The sequence below is a fragment of the Hemitrygon akajei genome, chromosome 8, assembly GCF_048418815.1.
Source record: "Hemitrygon akajei chromosome 8, sHemAka1.3, whole genome shotgun sequence".
NCBI lineage: Eukaryota > Metazoa > Chordata > Chondrichthyes > Myliobatiformes > Dasyatidae > Hemitrygon > Hemitrygon akajei.
Genome location: NC_133131.1, coordinates 7,793,820 through 7,811,541, shown reverse-complemented (window position 1 = coordinate 7,811,541; position 17,722 = coordinate 7,793,820).

Below are 17,722 nucleotides of genomic sequence, written 5' to 3'. Positions count from 1 at the left end.
TGTTTTTCACACATTTCTCTGTAAACTCAGACTGTTGTGTGTGAAAATTCCAGGAGATCAGCTCCTTCTGAAATATTCAAACCACCCTGTCTGGCACTGAAGAAGATCATCGGGGTCTCTCTTCCCACCATCACGGACATTTATACTACATGCTGCATCCACAAAGGAAACAGCATTATGAAGGACCCCATGCAATCTCTTCTCCCTCCTGCCATCTGGAAAAAGGCTCCGAAGCATTCGGGCTCTCACGACCAGACTATGTAACAGTTTCTTCCCCCAAGCTATCAGACTGCTCAATACCCAAAGCCTGGACTGACAGCTTGCCCTATTGTCTTGTTTATTATTTATTGTAATGCCTGCACTGTTTTTGTGCACTTTATGCAGTCCTGTGTAGGTTTGTAGTCTAGTGTAACTTTCTCTGTGTTGCTTTTTTTTTAACGTAGTTCAGTCTAGTTTTTGTACTGTGTCATGTAACACCATGGTCCTGAAAAACATTTTCATTTTTACTATGTACTGTACTAGCAGTTATGGTCGAAATGACAATAAAAGTGACTTGACTTGACAATAATTCCATGATCAAAGTTACTTAGTTCACATTTCTCCCTCATTCTGATGTTTGGTCTGAACAACAACTGAACCTCTTGACCATGTCTGCATGTTTTTATGCATTGAGTTGCTGCCACGTGATTGGCCATTTAGATATTTGTATTAATAAGCAGGTGTACCTAATAAATTAGCTACTGAGTGATGTATCCTCCTTCCTCTACTGTACAACCACAGCGGCACATAATACTCTCAAGTAGCCTAAATTGTGTTTTGTAAAGTTTCAATTCATGTCCCAACTTTTATTGTCTGTTCTGAGAACAATCAAGACATATGCCTTCAGTACAGAATCCCCATCTAGCCATGGTGCCATTTCCAGGGAAAAATAGACATGAACTCTGTAATGAGTGAGTCAGTCCCCCTCTCCCCCTCTCCCTCCCTTGTTTTCTCTATTTGCCCTACCTGTTCTTGTCAAGATTAAATTCTATCTGCCTGCTGTGGCCCTGGACAACGTTTCTTGCTTTCCACAGCAACATGAGAGGTGTACACGACAACTAGATAAACATGTGCAAGATGATAAGAGGCACAGAGTGGACAGCCAGAACTTTCCCGGGGTGGAATTGGTTAATATGAGTGACCATAATGGTAAGCTGATTGGAGACAGGTATGGGGGGGGGGGGGGGAGAATGTCAGAGGTACAGTATTTTTGCACGGAGTACTTGGGTGCGTGCAACGCCCTTCCGGGGAATGGTGGTTTTAGACATGTAGATGAAAGAAAAGTGGAGGGCTATGTGGGAGGAAGTGTTAGATTGATCCTGGAGTAGGTTAAAAGATCAAAAGAACATCATAAGCCAAAGGGCCTGTACTGTGTTACAATGTTGTATGTTCTAACGCCAGCTTTTATATAATTTGCAGATTTACTCATCTCCAACGTCCGTACCAAAGGCATCAGTATGGGGATTGTCTGTTGATGTATTAATCTCTGCAGTATCCAGTTGTTATGGACTCTCATCCAAAAAAAAAAATCCTTTTACCTCGGACGCCCATTACCCAGATAAATTTGGATCTAAGTAACCCATTCTCCTTAGATCCCTGACCATGTGGACCTAATCAAAAATCTGGAAGTCCATACAGACAGTGCCTCCTCCCTTGCCTTCATCAATCATTTTAGTTATGTTGGATCTGGTGGTATTGATCCGGAGGTTTGTCCAGAGTCATGGGGCATAAACTTGATAATTACGTCCATTTTATAAAGCGTTACAAGGACAAAGAAGGAACAGGGAAGTTGTGGTTGTCTCGCTGGAGACAACATTACAGTGATAACAAATAAGCTACACAATAGCCAGAACAAAACGGTGTGAACGGTTGCTGAAGGGAAACGGAGAAGCCTGTAGAACGTACAAAATCAGCTACACTACACTTACCAGAAAAGTTACTGAACAATTAACACGTATAACAGACAAGACGCAAACTTCTGAGAGAACTCTGGCAGCATTTAAGCAGGGGAATAAAGAGTTGATGTTTTGGGCTGAGGTCTGTCATCATGACTGGAAAGGGAGGAGGGAGAAGCCAGAATAAGAAGGTGGGGAGAGGGGAAGAATCCGGCAGGTGACAGGTGAGTAACGCACACCAAATGATGGAGGAACTCGGCACCTGTGGAAAGAAGTGAGTCAACGTTTCGGGCCAAGATTCTGTGTTCTCTTCCGCAGACGCTGCCTGACCAGCCGAGTCCCTCCAGCACTTTCTGTGTATTACCCTGGATTTCCAGCAACCGCAGGTGCTTGAGAGGTGATAGGTGAGACCAGGTAAAGCGGGAGGGGTGAAATGAGAAGCTGGGAGGTGAAAGGGCTGAAGGAATCTAATTGGAGAGAGAGCGGACCACGGGAGAAAGAGCATCTGAGGGAGGTGACAGGCAGGTGAGGAGAAGAGAAGCGGTAAGAGGGGAGCCAGAATGGAGAAAGGAAAAAGGGAGCAGGGGGTCGGGGTGGGGGGAGAAATTACCGCAGGTTAGATAAATCGATGATGGTGTAGAGACAGACGTGACCGGAGAGTGCCAGGCAGACATGCTCACTGACTCTGTGTGTTAGCTCTGCCCAGTTTAACCAGAACTCCGATTGTTGGGGCTCGGAGAGAGAAGAGTAGACACACAGAAAGTCCACTCCCCACCTGGCAGAAGATGCCTGCAGCCCCGCGGCAGCCGGCGAGACTATGCCCATCCATGCCGCCAGTGCCCAAAGTATCACTGGAAATACCATACTCATCCCTGAAAAAGACCAGCTGAAATCTCCCGGCAGCTTCGAACAACCTGAACACATTCCCGCGCAAATATCGCCTCTGCCTCGGCAGAGTTTTATGTATCAAAAGTAAGTTCATTCATAACAAAACAAATATTTGCAAGAATAATCTGCAGGTTCAGGTCCCGGTCTCGTTGGCTAACTCCAAATCACCCGATTCTTCTCACGTTCACAGACCCAGATAAGGTCTGCTGTAACTTGTTTAAAGAAAAGTTTCAGAATTCATCGGAAAAATTAAGCCAAAAACCTGTAAGTCAGCTTATTGGTATATGTATGTAGGTGTCCTTAAAAATGGGTGTCTGAAACTCAGAGAGGGCTTGAAATAGCAAAGACATCACATTCCTTCACTGTGTTAATTTTGTCCGATCACGCTCGTCTTTCGGGGTCTCCATATCCCTTCGGCGACGCTCTTGATCCTGGCCCCAGGGAAGCAACACTCCTCCCGGAGTTAAATCCTCATCCACAAAAACCTCTGCGGATCACAACAGAATGGCCCCTATCCTCATCAGACAGGCTTGAAAAGGTGGGGGGGGGGGGGTCCAACAGCGGATAATGTGAGAGTGACAAGAAACTGCCACGACCCCTCTGACTCCACAGTCTTTAGACTCACGTTCAGCCTTTGTTATGCTTTTCATAGGTTGTGTTGCATTGCATTCCTCTATCTCCAGCAAGAAAACGAATCTCAAGGTTGTATTTGGCACCCATACTTAGATAATAAATTTACTTAGAACTTTGAAATCGGGGTACCTGAGTTCCTCCAGCATTTTGTGCGTGCTAATCTAATTTCCAGCATCTACAGAATCTCTTGTGACAGGAAAGGAATGGAGAGTTATGGGCTGAGTGCCGGTCAGTGGGACTAGGTGAGAAGCGTTCGGCACGGACTAGAAGGGCCGAGATGGCCTGTTTCCGTGCTGTAATTGTTATATGGTTATTCACCCATTTGAGCCCTGTTACAGATTGCCACACTGTATGCTTGGTCGCTCTTCCCAGAAACATTCCCTCACCCGCAGCAGATTTGTCAATCTACATTTCAGAAGTCGGAAAGTAACCAGACGTTTAGATTCAGCTGCATAAGACAAGTATCAAGGTGATTCACATTAACCTTCAATCAGTTGGAGCCTAGGCTCGTCTCTGCCCACAGTTAAAAGGTGTGCAGTTAATTAGTTGATTTTTGTTTTAAATTCCCAGTGCAGGTTTAGAAGAAAATTGATTTGAAATTTCCTACACCCAATGTCACAATCGGGCCTATTCTCTCTAGAATCAATTCGTCTTTGGATGTTCGGTAGTGGAGTACACACTCAGGGAGGGGATTGGCCAAAAATGACCTTTTGTCAATTGGGTCCCAGTAGTCACTAATTGCATAATGAGCAGTGTGGGGAAATAATTAGCAGCAAAGTGATTATCTGTAAATTTAGAAATTATTCATCTTCATCCTCGATCTATTTTTGCAGAGAATCACTTTTCAGAAATCAATTAGATATATTAATTGGGTTATGGAAGAAGAGCAATGTGAAGTTACTGTTCTGCTGGGATTGAACCCAGTTTGCTGCCTTGACTTATTTTTTTGTCTATTTACAGACTTGGTTCCACTCACAGTCTTTTTATTGGTGCCTATGTCAAAGTCAAAGTAAATTTATTATCAAAGTCCATATCCCACCGTATACTACCTTGAGATTCATTTTCTTGCAGGCATTCACAGAAAATTTTTTTAAAAAGTATTTTTATCATAAATAGAATTTACCAAGAACCATATAAAAACAGAGAGGGACAAACAAGTTGTGCAGCAAAAAAGAGATTTAAAGATATTTTAAATTAACTGAAATCTCTTTAATCATTATCTTTGCCCTTCTATCTTTAGAAGTTGGGCAAGACTGTACATAAACAACAACTGACAAACAACCACAGAAGATTTTGCACCAGCAACAAAAATTGCTGAGAACATGACTTGCAGTCTCTGAAGGTGAGTCTGTAGGTTATAGAATCAGATCAGAATTGCAGTGAGTGAAGTTTGCAGTCTTTTTTTTTTATTTGGCCCACCTTTACATCTAAAGACAGCAGCCTGGTGGGTTAATTGGTCAATGTGAGCTGCCCTTTGTGTGTCGTAGAGTTTGAGGTGTAGGAAGTTGATGGGGGAGAATATAATGGGTTAGGATAGGATTAATGTGAGTGTGGGTGCTTGAATGGATGCAACAGAGAGTCAGCTGGATGGTCAGTTTTCTTCGACATAACACAAGTGGAACAGTACAGCACGTTCCTGCTGCTGTCTGAAAGGAATCTGTATGTGCTTCAGTTTACACCCTCGTTCTAAAGACCTACAGGAAAGGGTTAGTGAGTTGTGGGCAGACTACATTGGTGGCTTTGTGGGCTGCCCCCAAGCCCAGCCCCGATGTAAGCAACACATGTATGTTTCAATGTATATGTGATAAGACCATAAGGCATAGGAGCAGAATTAGGCCATCTGGCCCATCGAGTCTGCTCCGCCATTCAATCATGGCTGATCCTTTTATTTCTCCTCCTCAACCCCAGTTCCCAGCCTTCTCCCCGTAACCTTTGATGCCATGTCCAATCAAGAACCTATCAACCTCTGCCTTAAATACACCCAACAACCAATAAATAAAGCTAAACATTTCAATCACTTTGCAGGCAATGGATTTCAAGAGATTTATTTATTTATCGAGATACAACGTGGAATAGACTCACTCAGCCGCGCTGCCCATCAACCCCCAGTTTAACCCGAGTCCAATCACGGGACAATTTACAAAACCAACCAGTAGGTCTTTGGACTGTGGGAGGAAACTGGACAAAATCACCACGGCCACAGAGAGAACGCACAAACTCCTTGCAGACAGCAGCAGATGAATTGGCCTGCACCAATCAAACGTTAGTTAATGTTAAGTCGTATATTGGGCTAGGATAAAACACTTTGATTGTTCAGGACAGTGACCAAGAGTCCTGGAGATAATTGTGGAATCACTGTTAAAGTGCACTGATCGAGTGGTCGAGGGAAAATCGAGTCGAGTTTCAGGGTGTGCTGAAGAGAATCAAGGCGCATCAAGTCATTGGGTTATTTTAGGGTTAGGTACGGCCACACATGGGAGACTGAAGCTCTGCTTCTATTTCTGACCATAAGCAATAACTTTGTCATAAGAGTTAAGAAACATTTTCTTTTGGCAGAGAATCACTGCATTAGCGAAACAGCAGGTGATGTAGATGGCCAACTGTAAACTAAACCTGATAAATGCCTGAGGTGAAAGGGCACAAATCCACCCCCACCTCAGAAGTGACCTGGATCTTCTCCAAGATGCCAACCACCAAACAGATCGACAGTAGATGTGATTGCTCTGGTCCTTTGTGAAATGTTCTTTATCTGACACTCTGTGCCTGAGATGTTGCCCCAAGTAAGATTTTCATTGCACCTGTGCATACCTGTACCAAGAGTCTAGTCTGACAGCAATTTACACACATACACAACTGAACACCAATCCACTCCCTTTGCAATTTTTGCTCATTGCTTTCTCAATTCCTGCTAAAACATTGTTTACATTTACATTATTTATTATTATATTATAATTTGCCCTTTACTGTGCCTATTGTCTTGTTTATTAGTTATTGTACTGTCTTGCACTGTTTTGTGCACTTTATGTAGTCCCATGCAGGTCTGAAGTCTAATGTAGTTTTGTGTTGTTTCATGTAGTCTAGTGTAGTTTTGGGTTGTTTCATGTAGCACCAGAGTCCTGGAGGAACATTGTTTCGTTTTTACTATGTACTGTATCAGCAGTTATGGTTGAAATGACAATAAAAGCGACTTGACTTGTGCAGACGACGATATACTCAACTTTGACAGTTAAATTGCTTGTCATTTTAGGACATATAATCACGTTAGGATGTCACAGAGGAGTTACCCAGCTTCTCCTACCTGTTTGCAGGTTTTTGCCTCTCACCGGAGTGCGGTTAGGTTGAAAGGAGTATGCAGTTACAGTCAACTAGATGGGGTGGTTCATCTCCTGTACATCAACAGAGGAATAACTTTAAAATTAAAGTGAATTTAAGAAACTCATGCAGATGTAGATTCTTAAACTCTTATTTAACTTAAAGGACCTGAAGGTACAAATGTAGAATGTAGTGTAAATTATGTAGGGCATTTATGTGCAATATAATGTGCCTTGACTCATCACTAATTCATTGGCTTAAAGTGTTGGCAATAAATTCTGTTTATAACAGTGAAAATTTAATTTGCAGTATTGTGCAAAAGCCTTAGGCACATGTAAAAAATCTGTAAAGCAAAGACGCTTTCAAAAGTAATGAAAAGTTTCTAATTATCAAAAAAAATCCATAATGACCAGTAAACTGTTCTTTTAAAAAAACCTGAATTAAATCAATATTTGTAGTGACTGCCTCTAAAACTGCATCAATTCTCTTAGGTACACTGCTGTGCAGTTTTATAAGAAAATCAGCTGGTAGGTTGTTCCAAACATCTTGGAGAACTTGCCACTGTTCTTCTGCAGACTTTGGCTGTCTCATTTTCTTCTGTCTCTCCAGGGAATGATGTTGAGATCAGGGCTCTGTCGAGGCCATGATGTATAAAAAATCTAGTGTGTCTAAGACTTTTGCACTGTACTGTATGTGGTGGCAAGAGATTTGGGGAAAAGAAAGTCATCATACAGAAATGAAATCAATAAGACTCTGAAAAGCTAATAGTATGTCCTAGAAGTTTTCATAAATCACTGGGAATGGCTCAGATTCACAGAGTGCTCAGGTTATTGGTCGCAAGGAAGGCAAATGTGATGTTAGCATTCACTTTGAGAGGACTAGAATATAAAAGCAAGGATGTAATGTTGAGGCTTTATAAAGCACTGGTGAGTATTGTGTGTGGTTCTGATTCTGGGATTGAAAGGCTTGTCATAAGAGGAGGTTTGATGGCTTTGGGCCTCTACTCACTGAAATTTAGAAGAATGAGGGGTGACGTCATTGAAACCTATCAAATGTTGAAACGCTTTGATAGAGTGGATGTGGAGAGAATGTTTCCTCTGGTGGGAGAGTCTAAGACCAGAGGACACAGCTTCAGAATAGAGGGGCGTCCTTTTAGAACGGAAACGAGGAGGAATCTCCTTAGCCAGAGAGTGGTGAATCTGTGGAATTCATTGCCACAGGCAGCTGAGGAGGCCAAGTCGTGGGTATATTTAAGGCAGAGGTTGATGGATTCTTGATTGGTCAGGGCATGAGGGGATACGGGGAGAAGACAAGTGATTGGGGCTGAGAGGGAAAATGCAAGTGATTGGGGCTGAGAGGGAAATGATGAAATGGCAGAGCAGACTCGATGGTCCGAATGGCCTAATTCTACTCCTATACCTTATGGCTACGGAGAACCACAGGATGCCAGGAAGGTCTGCTGTGTTAGTTGGAGTTGATTGGATTGACTGAAGATTCAGAATGACCAATGCTCCTTGCAGTTTAAAAGGGAGGAGCATGATAAATGTCGGGGTTAACCCATGAGGAAGAGAGATCGAGTCGCTTGGGAATATATTTGGGATTTAGAATGAGAGGGGATCTTATAGAAAAATATAAAATTATGAAAGGGATAGATACGATAGAGGCAAGCAAAGATGTTTCCACTGGTTATTGAGACTAAAACTTGGGGACAGATTTGTGAGAACAGATTTAGGATGAAGATAAGGAGAAATTACTTTGCCCGGAGAATAGTGAGTCTGTGGAATTCTCAGCCCAGGGAAGCAGTAGAGACTGCCTCCTTAAATATATTTATTCACAGTTAGATAGATTTTTGCATAGTAGGGGAATTAAGGGTTATGGGGAAAAGGCAGATAGGTGGGGCTGAGTTGATACATGAAAAAGTCAGGATGTTATGAAATGGTGGAGCAGCTTGATGAGTCAGATGGCTGACTCCTGCTCCTGTTTCCTTATGTCACAAGGCTGTTTACCCGTTTGATAAAAATAGCTCGGCTTCGAGGTATCATGCATTTAGAGTTGAGAGGAAATAATGGCACAACTAGCAGAGCTGCTGCCCGTCAGCCTGGGTCCAATCCTGACCTCGGCTGCTGTCCATGTGGAGTTTGCACGTTTTTACAGCGACTGCATGAGTTTCCTCCCACACCTTAAAAACATACGAGGTTATTGGTTAATTGTCCCTGTGTGTCCGGGGGGGGGGGGGGATAAAATGGGAATTAGTGTGAAAGAATGCCTGGAGGTGAATGTGGATTTGGTGGCTCAAAGGAGCTTCTTCTCCAATGCACATATTCAGTCCAATCACAGTATAACCTTGAAATTCTCTGGAATCAAAATTCAGATTAGTATTTATTCAGTTAGGGAGTTTAGAAAACTCCTGCTCCAGTTTCTTATGCAGCACAATCCCAACATGAAACTATTCACAGCAAAATGAGACAGCTCTGAAATGTAGCCTGTCACACACAGTAAAGTTCTTTCATTACTGCACATTGTCACACCTCAAATTGGTCACCAGAGGAAGGCAGAGATGACATGGCCGACTTCTTCAGGCTAATTATCAGTTCATCCTATCACCTGTCTTTTCTCAGTAGCCCGACACAAGTCCTTTGTCTCTTGTTTCCTTGTTCAGTCTTGGAATCATCATGTTCTGAACAAAAAATTAAAGCCTGGCCTTTGTAGGAATCTCTAGTTGATGTTTTTTTGGATTTTGACTTCAGAAACATAGAAATGCTACAGCACAATACAGGCAGTTCAGCCCACAATGCTGTGCCAAACATGTACTTTAGAGATTACCCAGGGTTACCCATAGCCCTCTATTTTTCTAAGCTCCATGTATCTATCCAGGAGCCTCTTAAAAGACCTTATCGTATCCACCTCCACCACCGTTGCTGGCAGCCCATTCCACGCACTCACCACTCTGAGTAAAAAACTTACCCCCAAATCTCCTCAGTACCTACTTCCAAGTACCTTAAAACTGTGCCCTCTCATGTTAGTCATTTCAATTTTAGGAAAAAGCCTCTGACTATCCACACGATCAATGTCTCTCATCATCTTGTACATCTCTCATCAGGTCACCTCTCATCCTCTGTTGCTCCAAGGAGAAAAGGCTGAGTTCACTCAACCTGTTCTTGTAAAACATGCTCCCCAATCCAGGCAACATCCTTGTAAATCTCCTCTGCACCCTTTCTATAGTTTCCACATCCTTCGTGTAGTGAGGCGACCAGAACTGAGCACAGTACTCCAGGTGGGGTCTGACCAGGGTCCTATATAGCTGCAACATTACCTCTTAAACTCAATCCCATAGTTGATGAAGTATGCCTTCTTATACAGTCAACCTGCAATGCAGCTTTGAGTGTCCTATGAACATGGACATGGACTTCAAAATCCCTCTAATCTTCCACACTGCCAAGAGTCTTACCATTAATACAATATTCTGCCATCATATTTGACCTACCAAAATGAACCACCTCACACTCATCTGGGTTGAACTCCATCTGCCACTTCTCAGCCCAGTTTTGTATTCTATCAATGTCCCACTGTAACCTCTGTCAGCCCTCCACACTATCCACAACACCCCCAACCTTTGTGTCATCAGCAAATTTACTCACCCATCCCTCCGCTTCCTCATCCAGGTCAGTTATAAAAGTCATGAAGAGAAGGGATCCCAGAACAGATCCCTGATCTGTTGGCACACCACTGGTCACCAACCTCCATGCAGAATATGACCCGTCTACAACCACTCTTTGCCTTCTATGGGCAAGCCAGTTCTGGATCCACAAAGCGTCCCTTGGATCCCATGCCTCCTTACTTTCTGAATAAGCCTTGCATGGGATTATATTGAGAAATATACCTGATATAATCATTATATATACCTGAACTATAATCACTATGTATTAGCTATTTACTATACTATGTAATCACTTCTAGGTACCGAATATTAATATGTATTATTTTACTAGGCACATTTTGCTATGTGTTGTTTTCACTAGATACTTTGTACTCTCTTAGCTGCATATTATGGCACTTACAGTACACCTGTTTGTTTTGCAACACTATTAGCTGCGATGTACCCCATGTATTACACTCAGCCTTTGTTTAGTACGAGATAACGGTGGTGGACAGGATGCTGCGAGCAGGAATGTACTGTGAGGGAGGTTGTCTGAAAAACATAATCTTGGCCACGAATAAGGCCCCAATGCGAACGGGTGAAAAACAATGGTGACGTACCGCGGGCTAGGCAAGAGCGATTAATTAATTCATATATAGATGATATGCAACTAAAAATTGATTGGGTATGCTGATGAAACCGAAATGTAACTGAGATAAGAAATTACTATAAAGAATGCTGTACACCGGAGCTCGGTGGGCTTTCGGTGACAAGTTCATCGATTGCCTCAGCCTTTGTTTGCAAATAAAGGTTTAATTTTCTTGAAGAATTGTCTGTGTCTCCAAGTCATTTCAAGTAACCACGACAAAATTGGCGACCGCGAGCAGGGTCGGAAAGAGACCCGCGGAAAAGAAACGGCAGATTGGGGACGCTTCCCAGTCCTCTAGGGACCCCCACAGGGCTAACAGAATTAAGGGTGCACCCAAACAAAAGGTAAGCGCTTTTTGCGACAATTTGGACTAAGAATTCTGTTGGCTTTGGGGAGGTCTTGGAGTCTCAGAAGTGTGGAACCACTGCCGAAGGGTCTCTCCGGTCCAAAGAATCTGGCAAGTAGAGTAAATCCCTGTGGATACCGCTTCGCACAGTGCGAAGGGCTGCACGGGCAGGGTAAGGAAAAGTAGAGTAAATCCCTGTGGATACCGCTTCGCACAGTGCGAAGGGCTGCACGGGCAGGGTAAGGAAAAGTAGAGTAAATCCCTGTGGATACCGCTTCGCACAGAGCGAAGGGCTGCACGGGCAGGGTAAGGAAAAATAGAATAGAATTAGAGTAGAAAATCCTCGTGGATACCGCCTTAAGAGATAAAGGTCTGAACAGACGAGGTGCAAAGAGCAAGTTCTGTGGGTACCGCTCTGAATAGGGGTCTGCACGGGCAGAACAGAATAGACTAGGCATAGAATGAGAGTAAATAATATTATCCAGTAAACAAACTGTGAATCTCTGAAATACCTTAAAAAGAGAGAATAACATGACAGGTGAAGGAACGGCAGTAGAGATTCTGAGCAAAAAATTCCCGTTAATTAAATATGAGATCACAAAAACTTCAGAAAAATGGGAAAAAAGAACCAAAAACCTGGTCACAAAGTGGCCAAGAGAAGGAACGTTTGATGTAAGTTTGTGCGAAGAAATGGAGGGACTAATTAAAAAATTACAAACCAAAAGATAAATCCAAGAAAAGAGGGCAAAAAAGAGAACGAGAAATGGAAGTGCTAAAACCCTTCAGAACGGAGGGAGAAAGGCTGAGTAGGACAGGTAGAATATTGATTACAAACGAGGAAGACACTAAGGTGCAGGAAAAACAGCCTGTTAGAGAGAGAGGAGGGTACGGTGAGAAGCTGGCTTCAGCTCCGTACCCGGATGCGAAAGAAACAGAAAAACCCCCTCCCGATAATGAGGAAGGAACCCCTAAGCAGTACCCCCTGCTGACGGGAACAGTAAACATGCAGGGAGAAGTCCAAGTTTGGGATAATGAGGAGGAAAAAAACAATACGAGAAGGAAAAAAGCGGCGATATAGAACGAGATAGAGGGAGAAAAGATAAAGATAGAACAGGAAAAAAGGGAGATGGAAAGAGTAGTGGAAAGGCTACACCAGCTGAGAGAAAAGAGGGATTATGAGGAGTATCGGTTATACTGTAGAGACAGACAGACTAGAAGAGAACAGGAATCATCTAGACAGCAAGAATGGAGTGAGTTGAGAGGAAGTTGGAGGAAGGTAGGAGACGAGAGTTTGGAGGAAATACGAGAGAGGACGGAGAGGCAGATATTGGAGATGGAAGAGGGGACTAGAGTGGAGAAGGAGCAAGGAAGAAGGTATACCCCAGGAAGGTATGAGTGGCAGCCAGTAGTACTAGGGCCAGCAATAGATAAAGAACCAAGTGAGGAAGGAAGCTTGATTACATGGAACGAGGAGAAGGAAATGCTGCCACTGCTGGTAAAGGGATCAGGACAAGTACAGTATATCCCTTGGGGATCCCAGGACCTGGACGGGCTGAAAAATACTCTGCCTAGTCTGCACGAGGGGGCAGGAAAGTGGATTAGAGCCTTTGAGGAGGAAACAACGGGACGATTGTTGGTTATGGGAGATTTGAAGGCACTGCTGATAAGATTGATGGGAACTTCCAAGTTGAAAGAACTGATGGAGATGGTTGGCTTACAGAATGTGGACAGTCCACAGACTGATGGGGCCAATTTTGATCCAGTGAGACAGAGGGTATGGCAGGCCCTCAGGAAGCTTTATCCACCCAGAGTAGACCCCAAAGCCTTAAAGGGGGAACTACTGGGAGACACTGAAAACTCAGCAGCCTATGTAGAAAACCAGTTGAAAAAGTGGAGACTGGAGACTGAGCAAGAGGTGGAAAATAACTTGTTTCTGAACTCACTGTTCCGACAGAGCATTTTGGATGCAATGCCTCCGCAGGTCAAGTCTAAATTGGAGGAAGTGGTTGGGCTGTCATCACTGACCCCACGAGCATTCAGTGATCACGTAGTCCACGCAGTGGAGAAATATCGGAGAGACAAACGAAAGCTGGCTGAGCAGCAATAAGAGGTGCAGCGAAAGCTATTGCAAATGCAGCTCGAAGAACTGAAAAAGAAGGACAAAGAAAAAGCAAAAAGATGCTGCCAGCCATCACTAATGTGAGTACAGCCATTACACCATTAGATGGAGGAACCGGTCATTCTGTCAGTCAAGGGCCAGAAAACCCCATGCCAATAATGAATGTCTTCGGCGGAACATTTCCACAGATGCCCTATTGGGGACAGAGTAGAGTTAAGCAACAGCCCAGACAGGACTGGAACTCCCAAGGAGGGGGGCAGAGGAGTTATGGGCAAAGAGGATTAGAGAGGAGACAGGGGGAAGAAAGATTGTGCTGGGGATGCAGCCAGCCTGGACACATGAAGAAAGACTCCCTCATATCAGTAGGAGCCGATGGCAAGGGAGCCACAGTTTGGCTACATGCTGGCTCCTGGGGGTCCGAGCGGACCTGTAAATCCTTATGCAAGGTATTAGGGGTGCCCCGAGAACTCGAGTGGGAAGGGACATTACCCAATGATAACGAGGGAGGCAGTGGAGGAACCTATGGTTCAGGTTATGTTAGAAGGGCAACTGACACCAATGATGATAGATACTGGAGCCACATACACTTGCGTACAGCCACAGTATGCCCTTCACCTTCCCATGTCAGGAAAATTTATTAAGACGGTAGGGTTCTCGGGGAAAACACAGTTGACACAGTGCACGGCTCCAGTGCATTTGAAAATGGGAAATAAAGGAATTGTCTTACCAGTACTAGTATCTAAAGGAACTCTGATTAATTTGTTAGGCAGAGATGCTTAATTGAAACTGGAATTAAAATTAGAATGCACCAGAAATGGGTTAAGTGTGGAAAGAGCAGGGGCTCAATTGATAGTGCGAGAAGACAAGAGAGCCAATGTTTTTTGGATAGGGGACATAGAAGATCAGATCTGGGATACCTGGGAAAAGTGGAAACAGGGCGTGCAGGCCATATTACCTGAGGCTGTAGCGCCCAAATCTGAGTTACATTGCACTGTAATTTTCAATGAGGCTCAGAATAAGGAGGTAGAGAGGAGATGGAACATGAGGACAGATATTCGACAACACCTAAAAGGGGAAGCCATAGTAATTGGGAAGCAGGGGGCAGCCCTGCAAGTCAGGTGGAATACCTTCTTGAAAGAATGGTACAGGATACCGGAAGCTGTACCCCACATAACCTTGCTGGTAAATGAGGGATACCAGTCTAAAGACTTAGGACCCCTGGTAAAGCAGGTAAGCACCGTAACGGTTTGGAGAAAGGTTATGCCTGGGGTATGGATATCCGGAGACAACAACTACATTAAGATAGGGGTAAACATAGATGTGACAGGAACTATGAAGGAAGTTGAAGTAACTCCTCAGCCACACATGCCGTTGCTGGGGCAGGCAAGGGGTCGGCAGAAAAATAAAATATTGGACAAGTTGCCATCTATTCTGTGGTCGCAACATGACACGGACGTGGGGAAAATAGAAACAGCCAGTCCGGTGGAGGTAAGGTTAAAGAAAGGAGCAGTTCCACCTAGGAGACCACAATATCCCTTAAGACCGGAAACAGAGGAGGGTATAGCGCCGACAATACAGGGACTGTTAGCGGCAGGAGTGCTTAAGAGAGTAAACAGCCCCTGCAATACTCAGCTGTTGCCTGTCCCAAAAGCGGACAGGTCTAAATGGAGACTGGTGCATGACTTATGAGCAGTGAATGAGGTAGTGGAGGATTTGGCAGCAGTGGTCCCGAATCCACACACACTGCTGACTAATATCCCGCCAGAAGCAAGCTACTTTTCAGTAATTGATTTGTGTTCGGCTTTCTTCAGCATTCCCCTAGCCGAACAGTGTCAGTATTTGTTTGCATTTACATACAGAGGCAACCAGTACACCTACACTAGAATGCCACAAGGATTTAAGCATTCACCACATGTTTTTAATAAAGTATTGAAGGAAGATTTGGATGGCATTTCGCTGGAAAGTACACTGATACAGTATGTGGATGATTTGTTGATTTGCTCTGAAAGTGAAGAGCAGTGTGAACGGGATACTGTGACACTTTTAGAGAAACTGGCGTATGGAGGGCATAAAGTATCTAAGAAAAAGCTGCAATTTTGTAAGCAGCAGGTGGAATATTTAGGAAGGATGGTATTTAAAGGTGTAAAGGCAGTAGCGCCAACTCAGATTGAGGCGATAACGAAGGCTCCAAAGCATCAAACAGTAGGGCAGATGATGACGCTTCTGGGAATGTCAGGATATAGCTCAGACTGGATTGGAGAATATGCTGAGATTGTAGCACCACTGAGAAAGATAATGAATGAAGCAGGACATACAAATTTGAAGAACGGCTTACAGTGGAATGGAGAGGCGGAGATAGCTTTCAATACTATTAAGCAGGAATTGCAGTCAGCACCAGCTTTGCCTGACTACGAGAAGGTTTTTCATTTGTATGTATCAAACCGACAGGAGGGTTATGTCACAGCGGTTCTAACACAAGAGACAGGCACAGGAAAAGCAAAGCAGCCAGGAAAGCGTCTGGGTGTACATCAGTTATTATTGCACCCCAGGTAAGCCTAGAGCCGGAACCCATGATAGAGGACCTGTTTGAAATGCAAGGTAGGGCAACGTTGGCAGAACAGACAATGTGGAGGCGACGGGGGGGCCAAGCAGAACTTAGAAGGCCTGTGGAGTACAGAGGATGGTTTGTGGGTAGCTCCTACTCCTTTGTTGACTATCCTAATTTCAGAAGCACATGGAGTGGACCATTGTGCAAGGGGGGAAGTAATAAGGAAAATAAAAAAAGATGGTTTCTGGTCGCCTTATTTACAGGTTTCGGTAGACTATATTTTAGCACAGTGTGAGGTTTGTGCACAGAATAATGTTCGAAGGGGGATTGCAACCCCAATAGGTCACATACCCGTGCCTGAAGGACCATTTCGACATCTGGTGATTGACTACGTAGATATGATAAAGACGGTGAGGGAAAAGATACATTCTGGTGGTAATTGACAGGTCCAGCAGATGGGTAGAGGCAATACCCTCGAAGGATCAAGGGGCAGGAACAGTGGTAAGGTTCCTGACAAATGAAGTGATCCCAAGGTTTGGAATACCTTCGGAGATTAGCTCGGACAATGGTTCCGCCTTCATCCAAAAGGTGGTCAAATTGGTATTACAAGTACTGAGAATAAAACAAAGGTTTGGATGTGTGTACCACCCACAGTCACAGGGCATGGTGGAAAGAATCAATGGCACTCTGAAGGCCAAACTAAACAAAATTTGTGCAGACACTAAACTTAATTGGGTCGATGTTTTACCGTTAGCATTGATGAGTTACCACATGCAAACTAATCGAGTAACATGCCTGACACCGCATGAGATGCTCACTGGGAAGCTATCATACCTGTGATAGGGGTAAGCAAAAATGTTGAATGGATAAATTATATATACTACAATCAACAGAGGTTCATCAACTACACTGACGATGCGCTGGAGGCCTTAGGCAACAGCTGGATGCAACTAGCAGGATGGCGTGGCAAAACAGACAGGTACTGGATTGGCTTTTGGCAGAAAAAGGGGGTGTGTGTGTGATGTTTGGAGATCAATGCTGCACTTTCATACCAAACAATACTAGCCCAGAAGGGTCTTTCACCAGAGCAATGAATAAATTAAAGGATCTGCGGAAGGAGGTCAAACAGAATGCAGGATTTGGGCATCAGTGGTTTGACTGGTTAGAAAGCAAACTAGGGGGATGGGGTGCGTGGCTGATTAAATTGGCAATGACTGCAGGCATTGTGCTGATAAGTTGTGCATTTATTCTGTGCTGTTTTTTTTCCATGTCTCAAGACTTTGATAATGCGTGCCACAGCAAAACAATTCCTGATGCTCCTGGAAATTGTTGAATCTGACCCTAGACAAGGAGAAAAGCCGATGATGTACTGTTCCAGTCTGCACGATGCATCAAGCGGACTGGAAGGTGTTAATAATGTGGACACTAGTCTGTAAGGGTGTCCGAGTCTTTTTTCCTGTCTCAGCTACGGAGGGACAGGTTTTTGGCTCAACAGCCTAGGATAACAGAGAGAGATCATTTTGAGCTCTGAGTATGGAAATTGTAGTTGACCCAAATTTGGGATTAAAATGCTGAACTTTATTTTGGCTTTGGTGCACGGCCTCTGAGTGTTCTCTTTCTGTGTGAGACCCTGTGGGTCTCAAAGGGGGGATTATA